The sequence below is a fragment of the Mustela lutreola genome, chromosome 5, assembly GCF_030435805.1.
Source record: "Mustela lutreola isolate mMusLut2 chromosome 5, mMusLut2.pri, whole genome shotgun sequence".
NCBI classification, from domain to species: domain Eukaryota; kingdom Metazoa; phylum Chordata; class Mammalia; order Carnivora; family Mustelidae; genus Mustela; species Mustela lutreola.
The window spans coordinates 105,029,653-105,044,356 of NC_081294.1; the positions used below are offsets into that span (position 1 = coordinate 105,029,653).

The 14,704-nt window shown below is 36.1% G+C and overlaps 1 protein-coding gene and 1 pseudogene across 6 annotated transcripts in view; one reads left to right on the top strand and one right to left on the bottom strand.

Moving 5' to 3' along the window:
* AP3B1 (adaptor related protein complex 3 subunit beta 1) overlaps window positions 1-14,704 on the bottom strand; it is a 352,698-nt gene that overhangs the window by 173,058 nt on the left and 164,936 nt on the right. The window lies entirely within an intron of this gene.
* LOC131832387 (transcription and mRNA export factor ENY2-like) lies at window positions 2,741-3,214 on the top strand (annotated as a pseudogene).

Consider the following 14,704-nt stretch of genomic DNA (forward strand, 5'->3'; position numbering starts at 1 on the left):
ATTCAGGGGACCAATGGAAATAGGGTCCCCTTTTCCTTCACCATCTTTATTTCAACCTGACACTCAAATTTGTTTTTTAAGATTTTATTAATTTGACAGAGAGAGATCACAAGTAAGCAGAGAGACAGGCAGGGTGGTGGTGGGGAAGCAGGCTCTCTGCTGAGTAGAGACTGATGCGGGGCTTGATCCCAGGATCCTGAGATCGATCATGACCTGAGCCGAAGGCAGAGGCTTAAACCACTGAGCCATCCAGGCACCCCTTCAATTTTTAATACCATTTTGATATAAAGTATTATAACTTATAAAGTGTTATAACTTATAAAAGCAACCACTTATAGAGTTAACACAGTAACCTTCTGAAATTTCACTTTGACTGTTACATGTGTTATAATTTTGACAGATCACAAAGAAAATTTGTGCTTAGAGAGAAGAGACCAGATAATAAACTTTAATATACTTCCATGTGTACTTGAAAGGGGTATTTGGAAGTATTTTATTTTTTAATAACACATATTTAATGAAAAAAAAAACTATTATTTTCCAAAATAAAACATTTAGTTAAAAGAGTGGCACTGATTTGTTTTGCTTGGTTTTTTTTAATATAGTATAGTTGAAACACAATGTTACATTAATTTCAGGTATACAACATACTGATTCAACAAATTTATACGTTATGCTACCCTCACCACAATTACAGCCACCATCTATCACCATATATTGCTATTATAATATCACTGACTATATTCCCTATGCTGTGTGTTTTATTTCCATGACTTACTCATTCCATAACTGGAAACCTGTATCTCATACTCCTCTTCACACATTTTGCCCATGCAGCCTCCTCTCTCCTCTCCTCTGACAACCATCAGTTTGGTCTCTGTATTTATAAGCCTGATTCTACTTTTTATTTGTTTATTCTTCTATATTTTTAAAATTCCAAATATGAGTGAAATCACATAGTATTTGTCTTTCTCAGTATGATTTATTTCACTTAGCATAATACCCTCTACGTTCCCCTGTGTTGTCACAAATGGAATGATATTGGGGGAGGGAGGTTTGGTCAGAGAGAGAGAGAATCTTAAGCAGATTCCACGGCCCAGTGTGAAGCCTGACATGGGCTCAATCTCACAATCCTCAGATCATAACCTGAGCCGAAATCAGGTTTCAGTTATCAGTCACACGGTTAACTGACTAAGTCATCCAAGCACCCAGGATCTCATCTTTTTTAAGACTATGTAATAGTACTGTGTGTGTGTGTGCGCACATTCTTGCTCATTCATCTATCAATGAACTCTTAAATAGCTTCCATGTCTTGGCTATTGTAAATGATACAATAGACACGGGGTGCATGTATCTTTCTGAATTAGTGTTTTCACTTTCCTTGGGTAAATGCCCAGTAGTGGAATTATTGGATCATATGGTATTTCTATTTTTAAGTTTTTAGTGAAACTGCCTAATTACTACAACTTATTCTATATCCTCCAGTATTTCTTATTTAAAAACTGATCTGATGCACTCTCAACTTATTTAATACACCTGTGAATCTGGAACTAAGTAGAAAGACCTCTTCTACATCACTGAGCTAGCTATTATGAAGCTCTTAAAAATTATTCTAAATATAAAGTGCTTAATCAGAGTATTTATACATATAATTTTCATCATCTTAATAGTCTATTTTCCTGATTAACAGATAATAAAAAGTAAAACTTAAAAAGAAAAAAGAAATTATTATATCTCTCATTCTGCCAAGGAGCAGAAAAATACAAATGTGTTTTAGAAGTATTTATATCGTCTATGGCCATACCACCCTGAACGCGCCGATCTCGTCTGACCTCGGAAGCTAAGCAGGGCTGGGTCTGGTTAGTACTTGGATGGGAGAAGTATTTATATCAATAAAGTAAAAAAGCAAAAAAGCATTTGTTATATATATTATTTCTATTGAGCCTGGAAAAATGAGGCATTACCATACATACGGTTTCTAAAGGATATTAATTAAATCACATTATATTGTGGTTTACATTGGTGATTTTTCAAACCACACAGTCATCAAGTAATGTCACCTTTACTTCAATAAGATACTGATATGACTATTATAAAAAACAGAAACATTTCAAAGTAATCTGACTGATATTCAAAAAACAATAAACCTTTAAAACCTGCTCCTTTGCACCTTGGGAAAATGGATGGTTCTAAAGCAAAGGGAAGTAAAAAATAATTTAAACAAACTCCCTAAGGCCAAAGCTGAAAAATTTGGGCAACAAATTAAATAATAATAGTAATAGTTTTCAATCCAAATAAAGTATACTTACTCTATGTTCATAGTTAAATAAGCTAATAACTAAAAACAAAATAAGTAAGAAAGAAAAGCCAGGTATACCTTACAGAAGAATTCTAAATAATATCGATGTTCATATCATGTGAATGTGCACTGAAGGCTTGAAATACATTTCTTTGAGAGTGTCTAAGTGATGTGTATCTCAAACAACCCATGCAGAATTAAAGATACTACCCCTGAAAAACTAGTTAAAAAAGAGTCCTACTTATTCAGGACATAAATACATAAAATGTATGTGGTAAAATTCATAAAATGAGTATTAAGAAGCTGGACTTATAAACGAATATATATTTCCCTGAGATTTAAAACAGAACGTGTGTGTATAAAATAAACCTATATATCACAATAGACAGACTCTCTCCATCTTTCTAAAAAAATATACCTTCTAGGTGTGCTTAGGTGCCCGAGCTACTGAGGGTCTAGGTCCGGGCAGCCGAAGAGTGTGGTAGGTAACGGTCGTCAGCGCAAGGGTCATTTCGTCGCTGGGCCCTCGCCCGCGGTGATGGTGGTCAGCAAGATGAACAAAGATGCGCAGATGAGAGCAGCGATTAACCAAAAGTTGATAGAAACCGGAGAAAGAGAACACCTCAAAGAGTTGCTGAGAGCTAAAATTAATTGAATGTGGCTGGAAGGACCAGTTGAAGGCACACTGTAAAGAGGTAATTAAAGTCCTTTTTGGACTAGAACACGTTACTGTTGATGACTTGGTGGCTGAAATCACACCAAAAGGCAGAGCCCTGGTACCTGACAGTGTAAAGAAGGAGCTCCTACAAAGAATAAGAACATTCCTTGCTCAGCATGCCAGCCTTTAAGATTGAATTAGATTGTGTTGTTTTGTGGTTTTATTTCTGAAAGTAAAAACTTGCCATAAATTAGGAATCGATTTCCCCAAATAAAATTCTTTTTTGTATGATGGTAAAAAAAAAAATATATATATATATACCTTCTAGTTGAACCAAACAAACCACCCTTTAAATCTCTTTCAGAAAATAGGAACCAATTTATATTTAGGAAAGCTTTTTAGTTTCCTTAAAGTGAAGATATTGTTTCTGAATAGATATAAATGAAAGTATATCTAGAGTATCAATAATTTCATATAAAATCTGGAAGAAGTTGAAAAGAGAATTAAAATAAGAGCAGCTATGAGTTGATGAATAGGTGATATGTAAAGGGGTACTCAATAGACTGTTAGGTATTTTTGTGATGCTTAAATTTTTCCATAATTAAAAATTTGAACAGTGAGTTTTGACTGATGATCTACTAAAAAGCTATAGTACTCAAGATACTATGGTACTAGTTAAAGAATAGACAGATTAATGTGATAAAACATAAAAACAGACCCACATGAATATATAGCCAACTGATATTTGACAAAGGAGTAAAGGCAAATCTATGGAGAAAATGCAGTCTTTTCAACAAATGGTGCTAAAACAACTAGACATTTATGTGAAAAAAAAATCAATCTAGACCCAGATCTTATAATCCAAAAATTCATTCAAAAAAAGGTTTACAACTATAAACATAAAAACTATAAAATTCCTGAAAATAACATATGACAAACTCTAGATAATTTTTAGATAAAACATTAAAGAATTAGTCCATGAAAGAACTAATTCATTAAGCTGGATTGCTTTAAAATCAGAAACATCTACTTTGCAAAAGACAATGTCAAGACAAAGAAAAGACAAGTACAGACTTGGGAGAAATATTTGGAAAAAGCATACCTGATAAAGTTGTTATCCAAAATAACATGGAAGGCTTTTTTTTTTTTCACACTTCACAAAAACCTCACAGGTCCAGTTACCATCTGTCACTACATAAAGTTATTACAGTATCAATGACTATCTTCTCCATGCTACATACAACCTCCGGATGACTTACTTATTTTATAACTGGAAATCTGTAACTTCTAATCCCCTTCATCTATTCCACACATCCCCATAACCCACCCCCCTCTGGCAACCACCAGTTTGTTCTCTGTAAGTCTGTTTCTTTATTTTGTTTCTTAGATTGTACTTAGAAATGAAATCATACAGTATTTATCTCTGACTTACTTCATTTAGCATAATACTTTCTAAGTACACCCATGTAATTGCAAATGGCAAGCTTTTATTCTAGCTGAATATTTCACTGTGTGTGTGTGTGTGTGTGTGTGTATGTATCACATCTTCAATCTTCATCCATTCATCCACTGAGGAACTCTTTTAGGTTACTTCATATCTTGGCTAGTGTAAATAATGCTACAATGAACTTATGGGTGCAGCTACAACTTTTAAATTAGTGTTTTCATTCTCTTGGAAAAATACCCAGAAGTGACAATGCTGGGTCATATGGTGATTCTATTTTTAATATTTTGAGGAATCTCTATACTGTTTACCACAGTGGCTGCACCAATTTACATCACCACCAATAGTGCATGATAGTTTCCTCTTCTGTACTTCCTCACCACATGTTATTTCTTTTTGTTAGGTAATGGCCATTCTGACAGGTGTGAGGTGATATCACATTGTGGTTTTTTTTTTTTTTTTTAAAGATTTTATTTATTTATTCGACAGAGAGAGATTACAAGTAGGCAGAGAGAGAGAGGAGGAAGCAGGCTCCCCGCTGAGCAGAGAGCCCGATGCGGGACTCGATCCCAGGACCCTGAGATCATGACCTGAGCCGAAGGCAGCGGCTTAACCCACTGAGCCACCCAGGTGCCCTATCACATTGTGGTTTTTATTCATACTTCCCTGATGATCAGTGATACTGAGTATCTTTTCATGTGTCTGTTGGCCATCTGTAGCTCTTTGTTGGAAAACTCTATTCAGGTCCTCTGACCATTTTTTAATTGGATTTTGTTTTATTGTTGTTGACGTGTATTGAATTCTTTATATATTCTGGATATCAACCCCTTATCAAATAAATCATTTGCAAGTATCTATCTTCATTCAGTTAGGTTGCCTTTTCTTTTTGTTGATGGTTTCCTTCACTGTATAAAAGCCTTTTAGCAATGCCTGGGTGGCTCAGTTATTTGGGTATCTGCCTTCAGCTCAGATCATGATCCCTAGGTCCTGGGATTGAGTCCTGCATCAGGCTCCTTGCTCAGTGGGGATCCTGCTTCTCGCTTTGCCTGCCCCTCCCCCTACTTGTGTTCTCAATCTCTCTGACAATTAAATACAATCTTAAAACTAAACAAACAGGAGCACCTGGGCGGCTCAGTGGTTAAGCGTCTGCCTTCGGCTCAGGTCATGATCCCGGGGTTCTGGGATCGAGCCCCACATCGGGCTCCCTGCTCAGCAGGAAGCCTGCTTCTCCCTCTCCCACTCCCCCTGCTTGTGTTCCCTCTCTCGCTTTGTCTGTCTCTCCCTGTCAAATAAATAAAATCTTAAAAAAAAAAAAAAACTAAACAAACATAAAAACTTTTTAGTTTGATGTAGCCCCATTTCCTCCCCCCCTTTTTGTTTTGCTACTGTTGCACGTAACAACTAAAGACACACCCCCCAAAATATTGTTATACCTCATAGCAAACTGATATGTATTCTTCCAGGATTTTAATGGTTTCAGGTCCTACATTTAAGCCTTTAATCCATTCTGTGCTTATTTTTGTACATGGCAAAAGAAAGTGGTCTACTTTTACCAACACCATTTATGGAAAAAGACACTTTCCCATTCTATGTTCTTGTCATCTTTGTCATGAATAGACCATTAGGGGTGGGTTTATTTCTGGGCTCTTTATTCTACACCATTGATCTATGTGTCTACTTTTGTGCCAGTTACATACTGTTTTGATTAATATAGCTTACATATACTTTGAAGTCAGGAAGCATAATTCCTTTAGCTTTGTTCCATGTTCCCAAAATTACACTGGCTACTCAAGGTCTTTAGTGGTTCCATACAGTCTTTAGATTATTTATTCTAGCTCTGTGGGAAATGACACTGGTATTGTAATAGGAACTGCAAGGAATCTGTAGATTGCTTTGGGTAGTCTGGACATTTTCACTATTAATTTTCCTTACACATGAGCAGGGTATATCTTTACATTTATCTGTGTTGTCTTCAATTTCTTTCATCAATCTCTTAAACGTTTCAGAGTACAAGTTGTTCAACCCCGTGGTTAAATTTTTCCTAGGTTTTGTTTATATATATATATATATATATATATATGTATATGGGATTACTTTCTTAATTTCTCTGATAGTTCATTGTTAGTATATAGAAACAACAGATTTCTGTATATTGTTTCCTGAAAGTTTACTGAATTCGTAAGTTACTTCTAACAGTTTTTTGAGTCTTTAGGGTTTTCCATATCTGGTATCATGTAATCATCAATACTCAGTTTTGTCAGTCTTGTCCTTTCCAACTTGTATGTCTTTTATTTCTTTTCCTTGCCTAATTGTTATGCCTAGGACTTCCAATACTATGATGAATAAAAGTGGCTAGAGTTAGCATCTTTGTCATACCCCTGATCTTAGAGGAAAAGTTTTCCTTGTTGGCTGTGATGTTAGCTATGGATTTATCATATATGGCCTTTATTATATTGAGGTATGTTCCTGCTATACCCACTTGGTTGAGAGTGTTCTATCATAAATGGATGTCAAATATTTGCAAATGCCTTTTCTGCATCTTACAAAATGATCCTATGACTTTTAACCTTTATTTTGCTAATGTGGTACATCATGTTGATTGATTTGTTAAACCATTCTTGCATCTCTAAAACGAATCCCACTTGGTCAATCCCACTTGGTCACGGTGTATGATCCTTTTAATATATTGCTGGAACTTGGGGTGCCTGGGTGGCTCAGTGGGTTAAGCCGCTGCCTTCGGCTCAGGTCATGATCTCAGGGTCCTGGGATCGAGTCCTGCATCGGGCTCTCTGCTCAGCAGGGAGCTTGCTTCCCTTCCTCTCTCTCTACCTGCCTCTCTGTCTACTTGTGATCTCTATCAAATAAATAAATAAAATCTTTTAAAAAAAAAAAAATATATATATATATATATATATATATATATATATATATATTGCTGGAACTTAATTTGCTAATATTCTATTGAGGATTTGTTCATCTATGTTCATCAGGAATACAGGCCTGTAATTTTCTTTTTCTGTTGTGTCTTTGGTTTTCCTATCAGGGTAACTCTGGCCTCATTAAATGAGTTTGGTAGCTATGCTTCCTCTTCAATTTTTTGGAGTAAGTCGAGAAGTACAAGTATTAACTCTTTTTCAAATGTTTGTTAGAATTCACCCGTAACACCACCTGGACCTAGACTTTTGTATATTGGGTGTTTTTGATTACTAATTCAATTCATTTTGAGTGGTTGATCTATTCAGATTTTCTCCTTCTTCATGATTCAGTCTTTGAAGATTGTATATTTCTAGGAATTTATCCATTTCTTATATATTGTCTAATATTTTGGCATATAACTATTTATAATATTCTCCTGTAATCCTTTGTATATCTGTGGTATTGTTTACAATTCCTCCTCTTTCATTTCTAATTTATTTCGGCTCTCTTTTTTTCTTGACGAGTCTGGCCAAAGGTTTATTGATTTTGTTTAACCTTTCTAAGAACAAGCTCTTAAGTTACTGATCTTTTCTTTTCTTTTCTTTTTACATCTCTGATCTATTTCAAAATGTTGTTTTTATTATTTCCTTCCTTCTTCTAAATTTGGACTTCATTTGTTCTTTTTCTAGTTTGTTTTTTTTTTTAAGACTTCATTTACTTGAGATAAACTGAGAGACAGACCACAAGCAGGGTGAGGGACAGAACGGGAAGGAGAAACAGTCTCCCTCATGAACAAGGAGCCTGATGTGGGGCTTGATCCCAGGACCCAGAGATCATGACCTGAGTTGGAGGCAGGGGATTAATCAACTGGACCAACCAGGTGTGCCTTTCTAGTTCCTTTAAATGTAAAGTTAGAGGGTTTGATATTCCTCTTTTTTCTTGAGGTAGGCCTATATTATTATGAAATTCCCTCTTGAAACCATTTTTGCTTTGTCCCAAAGATTTTGGATTGCTGACTTTCCATTTTCGTTTGTCTCAAGGTATGTTCTGATTTCCTCTTTGAATTTTTCATTGACCTACTGTTTAATACCATGCTGTTTAGTTTCAATGTGTTTGTGGTTTTGTTTTTTTTCCACTTTTATGTAACTGATTTTTAGTTTCATAGCATTGTGACCAAAAAGGTGCTTGTTATGAATTAAATGCCAATTTTATGGAGACTTGCTTTGTGGCCTACTGTGTGATCTATCTTAAAATACTGGTACCCACATTGCGGAGGGTATTTGCTTTGGTGAGTGCTGTGAAATGTGTAAACCTGGTGATTCACAGACCTGTACTCCTGGGGATAAAAATATATGTTTATAAAAAATAAAAAATTTAAGGGGCACCTGGGTGGCTCAGTGGGTTAAGCCGCTGCCTTCAGCTCAGGTCATGATCTCAGGGTCCTGAGATCGAGTCCCGCATTGGGCACTCTGCTCAGCGGGGAGCCTGCTTCCTTCTCTCTCTCTCTCTCTGCCTGCCTCTATGCCTACTTGTGATCTCTCTCTGTCAAATAAATAAATAAAAATCTTTAATAAATAAATAAATAAATAAATGAAAAATTAAAAAAAAAAATACTGGTACCCATCGTTTCTTCAAACCAATTTGCATGGTATACATTTTTCATCCCTTCAATTTTCAGTCTGTACATCTTTACATCTGGAGTTTCTTGTAGGCAAAACCTATAAGGGTCGCATGTTTTTATCTATTCAGCCATATTATATCTTTTGAATGCAAAATTTAGTCCATTTACATTTAAAATAATTATCAACAGGTATATGCTTATTGCCACTTTAACTGTTTTCTGTTTTTGCAGTTCCTCCCTGTTCCTTTCTTTTCTATCTTTCTTTGTGGTCTGATAACTTTCTTTAGTGTTATGTTTAGATTCTTTTTCCTTTCTATATTTACTTTTTAAGTTTTTTTCTTTGTGCCTACCATGAGGTTCCCCACTTAACATCTTATGTATGTAACAGTCTTTGAGTTGATAATAAATTAATGTTGAGCACATTCCAGAACTTTATATTTTTACCACACCCCTTTTAATATTTCTGTTGACACTTTTTTGTTAAAAGATAGTGCATAAGAGAGAGAGTTATGCATCCAAGCAGGGGAAGGGGCAGAAGGAGAGAGAGAATTTCAAGCAGGCTCCATGCCTAGCACATGCCCAGGATACACGGCTTAATCTCACAACCCTGAGATCGTGACTGCCAAAAAAAAAAAAAAAAAAAAAAAAACCCCAGCCAGCACCTAACCAACTGTGCCACCCACCTGGCCCCTGACACATTTTACATCTTTTTATTTTATATACCTCTTAACTAATTATTGCATCTTTAATTAATTTTACTACTTTGTCTTTTAACCTTCATACTTGCTTTATAAGTGTTTGATCTACAAACTTTATTATTTATTTACTTTTTCTGGTGAGATTTTTACTCTCATATACTTTATTACTAATTAGTGCCTTCTCTTTTTTAGTTTACAGAAGTTCCTTTAACATTTCTTGTAAGACCACGTTAGTAGTGATGGACTCTTTTAGCTTTTGCTTATTTGGAAAACTCTTAATCCATCCTTCAATTCTGAAATGATAACCCAATAAGGTAAAAAACATCTTGACTGCCAGTTTTTGCCTTTTAGCACTTGGGATATGTCATTTACTTCCTTCTGGCCAGTAAAGCTTCTATTGAAAAATCTGCCTATGGCCTTACAGGGTCTCCCTTTTATATAATATGTTGCTTTTCTCTTGCTTCTTTTATGATTTTTCTCTTTATCCTTAATCTTTACCATTTTGTGTCTCAATTATGTTCATCTTATCTGGAACTTTCTGGGCTTCCTGGACCTAGTGTCTCTTTCCTTCCCTAGATTAAGAAAGTTTGGGGGCATAATTTCTTCAAATAATTTTTCTGACTCTTTCTCTTCTCCTCCTGGGACCCCCATAATGAAAATGCAATCCTGCTTAATGTTTTACAAATGTCCCTTGGGGTATCTTCACTTAATGTTTTTTTTTCCATTTTGCTGCTCTGCTTGATGTTTTGCATTGTTTTTTCTTCTAGTCTGCCGATACATACTTCTCTTTCAACCATTTGGCTGCTGGACCCCTCCAATGTATTTTTCAGTTCAGTTATAAATCTTCTTGGTATTTACATTTTCTATCTCTTTGTTCAAATTCTCACTGTACTTCTCCATTTTTCTCTGGAGAACTGTGAGCATCTTTATGACCATTACTTCAAATTCTTAATCTGGTAGGTTGCTTATCTCCATCTCATTAGTAACTGTTTCTAGGTATTTGCCTTGTTTTTTGGTATGAAACATATTCCTGTTTGTCCATTTTGTCTGTCACTCTGTTTTTCTATGTGTATTAGGGGAAATTATTATGTCCCTCAGTCTGAGGACTGGTCATGTGTATCAGCTGTTCCATGTGGATCAGAAGTGTTATCTCCTCTGGCCATCAGAGCCAGGGACTCTTACACGCAACCCTTAATAGGTTTTATGTGTCCAATGGCTGTGATAGGGCCATGGCTGCTGCACAGGAGTGGAAACACTCACTTGACCTGGCTCAGCCACTATGTGAGGCAAGCAGGGTTCAAACTGTTTGACCAGTCCAGTTACAACTTAGTCTCTACTTGAGGTGAATGAGGTTAAGGACTTATATCTGGCCCAGTGATGGCTGGAATACTGTCCAAGGACGGCAGGGCTGAACATGCTTGCCTGGCCCTGCTGCACCTTCAGTGCTACATGGGACGGACAGGGTGTGGGGTGCTTGCACAACCTGGCACAGCCTGGATGGACAGAGCCTTCTCTCCAGTGCTAGCCAGCTAGAGAGATAGCACCGACAATGATGACTATTTGCTCTATCACTAGCAAGTCAGGATGAGATTGCAAAAATAATATCCACCAGCACTTCTATCCCCAGACAAAAAAACTTGCAGTTTCCTATCTCTCTGGCAGGCACTTTAAAATTAGTAAATGGGTCTCCCTCATTTATGGTGGTGTGTTTTCAAACTGCTGCTTTTGCACTTATCTTGGGACAGGTGGGGTTCACACTTGAGCCCTTTAAGACCAAAATCTCTCTTCCCTATAGTTCTATGATTCTTTCGGTCTTAATCTACATTGAATTTTAAAACCAGGTATTTGGGGGCTTGTCTTCCTGGTGCAAGCCCCTAGGGCTGGGGTGCCTAAAGTGGGACATAAATACCTTCACTCCTCAAGGGAAAATCACATATTTTGGAGACTCCTCCTCATTGTGTGGTCACTATATCTGGGATAAGGCTGTGGGTGAGGCCATGTCTTTGCCTCTCCTACCCATCTCAATGTGTCTCTTTTGTCTTTTGGTGTGGAAGTGCTATTCACCCAGTTCTCAAGTTCGTTTCAGAGGAAAATTATTCTACTTAGAGCTCTAAGTTTGTTGTGTACATGGCAAGAGGTGAGTTCAGTGTCTTCCTATGCTGCCTGAATCCCCCTGAATAAAAAACTGTTACAACTCTACAATAAGAAACCAAACAATTCAATAACAAAAGATCTGAGCAGACAAATCCCCAGAGAAGATATACAGATGACAAATACACATATACAGAGATGTTTAACATCATATGTAATCAGGGAAATGTAAACAAAAATGAAACAATAATAAGATATCACTACGTTTTTATAAGAATAACCAAAATCCAGAACACTGACATTACCATATGTTAATGAGGATGTGGAGCAACAGGAACTCTTAATTCACTGCCAGTGAGCATGCAAACTGGTACAGCCACTATCAAAAACAATTTGGCAGCATCTTAGAAAATTAAATATACTTCTACCAAAGGATCTAGTAATCATGATCATTGGTCATACTCAAATGAGTCCATACAAAAACCTCAAAAACTCAAAGGAGTCCTACACAAAAACCACTTTTTAAAAAGCTGATTTATAGCAGCTCTGTTCATAATAACCAATTCCTGCAAACAATCCTTCAGCAGGTGGAAGGGTGCATAGACTGCTGTATATCCAAACAATGGAATATTATTTGGTGCTAAAGAGAAACAAGCTATAGAGCCATGAAAAGATGTAGAGAATCCTTAAATGCATATTACTAAGTGAAAGAAGCCAATCTAAAAAGGCGATAAAGTGTATTATTTCTAGCTGTATGATACTGTAGAAAAGCAAAAATATGGAGAGAGTAAAAAACTGTTAATTGCCAAGGTTTGTGTAGGGGAGAGAGATGACTAGGCAGAGCACAAAAGACTCTTGGGGCACTGAAACTATTCAGAAGACTATAATGGTGGAGTCATTTTACACAGAATATACAACACCAAAGGTGAACACTAATGTAAACTATGGACTTTATGTGATAACTGATGTATTAATATACATTCACTGATTATAATAAATGTACCACTGTGGTATAGAACGCTGATAGTGGGAAAGTTGAGGGTGTAAATAAACAGGGAGTACAAATGACCTCTGAACAACACAGGGGCTAGGGGGCAATGACACCACCAGCCCCCAGTCAAAAATCCGGGATGCCTGGGTGGCTAAGTTGGTTGGACGACTGCCTTCGGCTCAGGTCATGATCCCGGAGTCCTGGGATTGAGTCCCGCATTGGGCTCCCAGCTCCATGCGGAGTCTGCTTCTCCCTCTGACCTTCTCCTTGCTCATGCTCTCTCTCACTGTCTCTCTCTCAAATAAATAAATAAAATCTTAAAAAAAAAAAAAAAAAGTTGTGTACTTTAAAAAAAAAATCTAAGTATAACATGGAATTGCTCAAAACCTTAACACTATTGATCAGGAACCTTACCAATAACATAAATAGTCAATTAACATATATTTTGCATGTTATATGCATTATATACCATATTCTTAAATAAAAGAGAAAAGAAAGTATTATTAAGAAAATCTTAGGGAAGAGGAAATACATTTACAGTACTGTATTTCCAAAAAAAAAAAAATTCACATTTAAGTAGAGTCATGCAGTTGAAACCTATGTTTATCAAAGGTCAATGATATATTGAAATGGCATTTTCTGCTCTATTTTGTTATGAACCTGAAGCTTCTCCAAAAAATAAACTGTAATTAAAAAAAAGAACCGGAGGGGTAGAACCAGTGAGTTTAGTATCTGAACCTATCTCATATGAATATAGGCCTCCCTTCACTGTGTAATGACCACACCAAATGCTAATATAAAAACATCACTTTGCTATAAAACATTTACTTTCAGTAAAGAGAAATGTTATTACATTAAATATAAGATTTATGAAGGTAAAAAAAAATTACTCCTACTCTATAAACTGTATTTATAAAGTCACAGTTTATACAACTTTAAAGTACCATTTTTATTACAGACTCATAGAATAAAGTATGAAATTATGCTTAAGTAGTAATACTGTACATAGATTTTTTTTACCTGAAGCTCCAAATGCAAATGTTAAAATTACAGTAAGTCCGTGTTTAAACCCACAGTTTTTTACTCTGAAGATAAACTTTGATTTTAAGAGATCTTAGGACAGAGGGAGACTTGCTCATTTTATCTCAATGAATCTTTACTAAGAAATAAACACAAACTATAATCTTTATGTTAGTTCAACAGGAGTAACAAGAAATAAAAAATAAAACTGACAATTAAAAATTACATAATAAGGGCGCCTGGGTGGCTCAGTGGGTTAAGCCGCTACCTTCGGCTCAGGTCATGATCTCAGGGTCCTGGGATCGAGTCACGAATCAGGCTCTCTGCTCAGCAGGGAGCCTGCTTCCTCCTCTCTCTCTGCCTGCCTCTCTGTCTACTTGTGATCTCTCTCTGTCAAATAAATAAAATCTTTAAAAAAAAAAAATTACATAATATAAAATCTGCTTCCGTATGAAAACTGGAGAAAAAATCAAATACCTCTGAAAAACATTTTCTTCTGCGACACGTGACCAATAACACTGGAGTCAGTACAAATAAACAACTCAGCTGAAGTAATCCCTAATGTTAGCAAAGATTTTTCACAAATACCTTACTGGATCCTTAAACAACCCCATGAGGTTAGCAAAGCAGGTATTCACTGTCTTTTTCACAAGATGAAAGAACTGAGTTACACAAGCTTATTTGAATTTATCAGTAATCTCAGACTGAAAGTGTTGGGGCCAGGGATTTTACCTCTAAGTCCTAATTCCTCATCTTGTCCTCTCTCTCTTTATAAAAAGACACTGAATGTATCCACTTGCCTTCTAAATTCAGTGATAGCCTAGTGGACCCTAGCATAATCTTAAGATTTGTACCAGGATAAAAGAATCTCTGCAGTCCGCTATGGACACAGACTATTACCTAATGCTTAAAAGCTATGCAGAGGAATACATCATGAGAGTCTCATGTGATCTGAGATACCTGTAT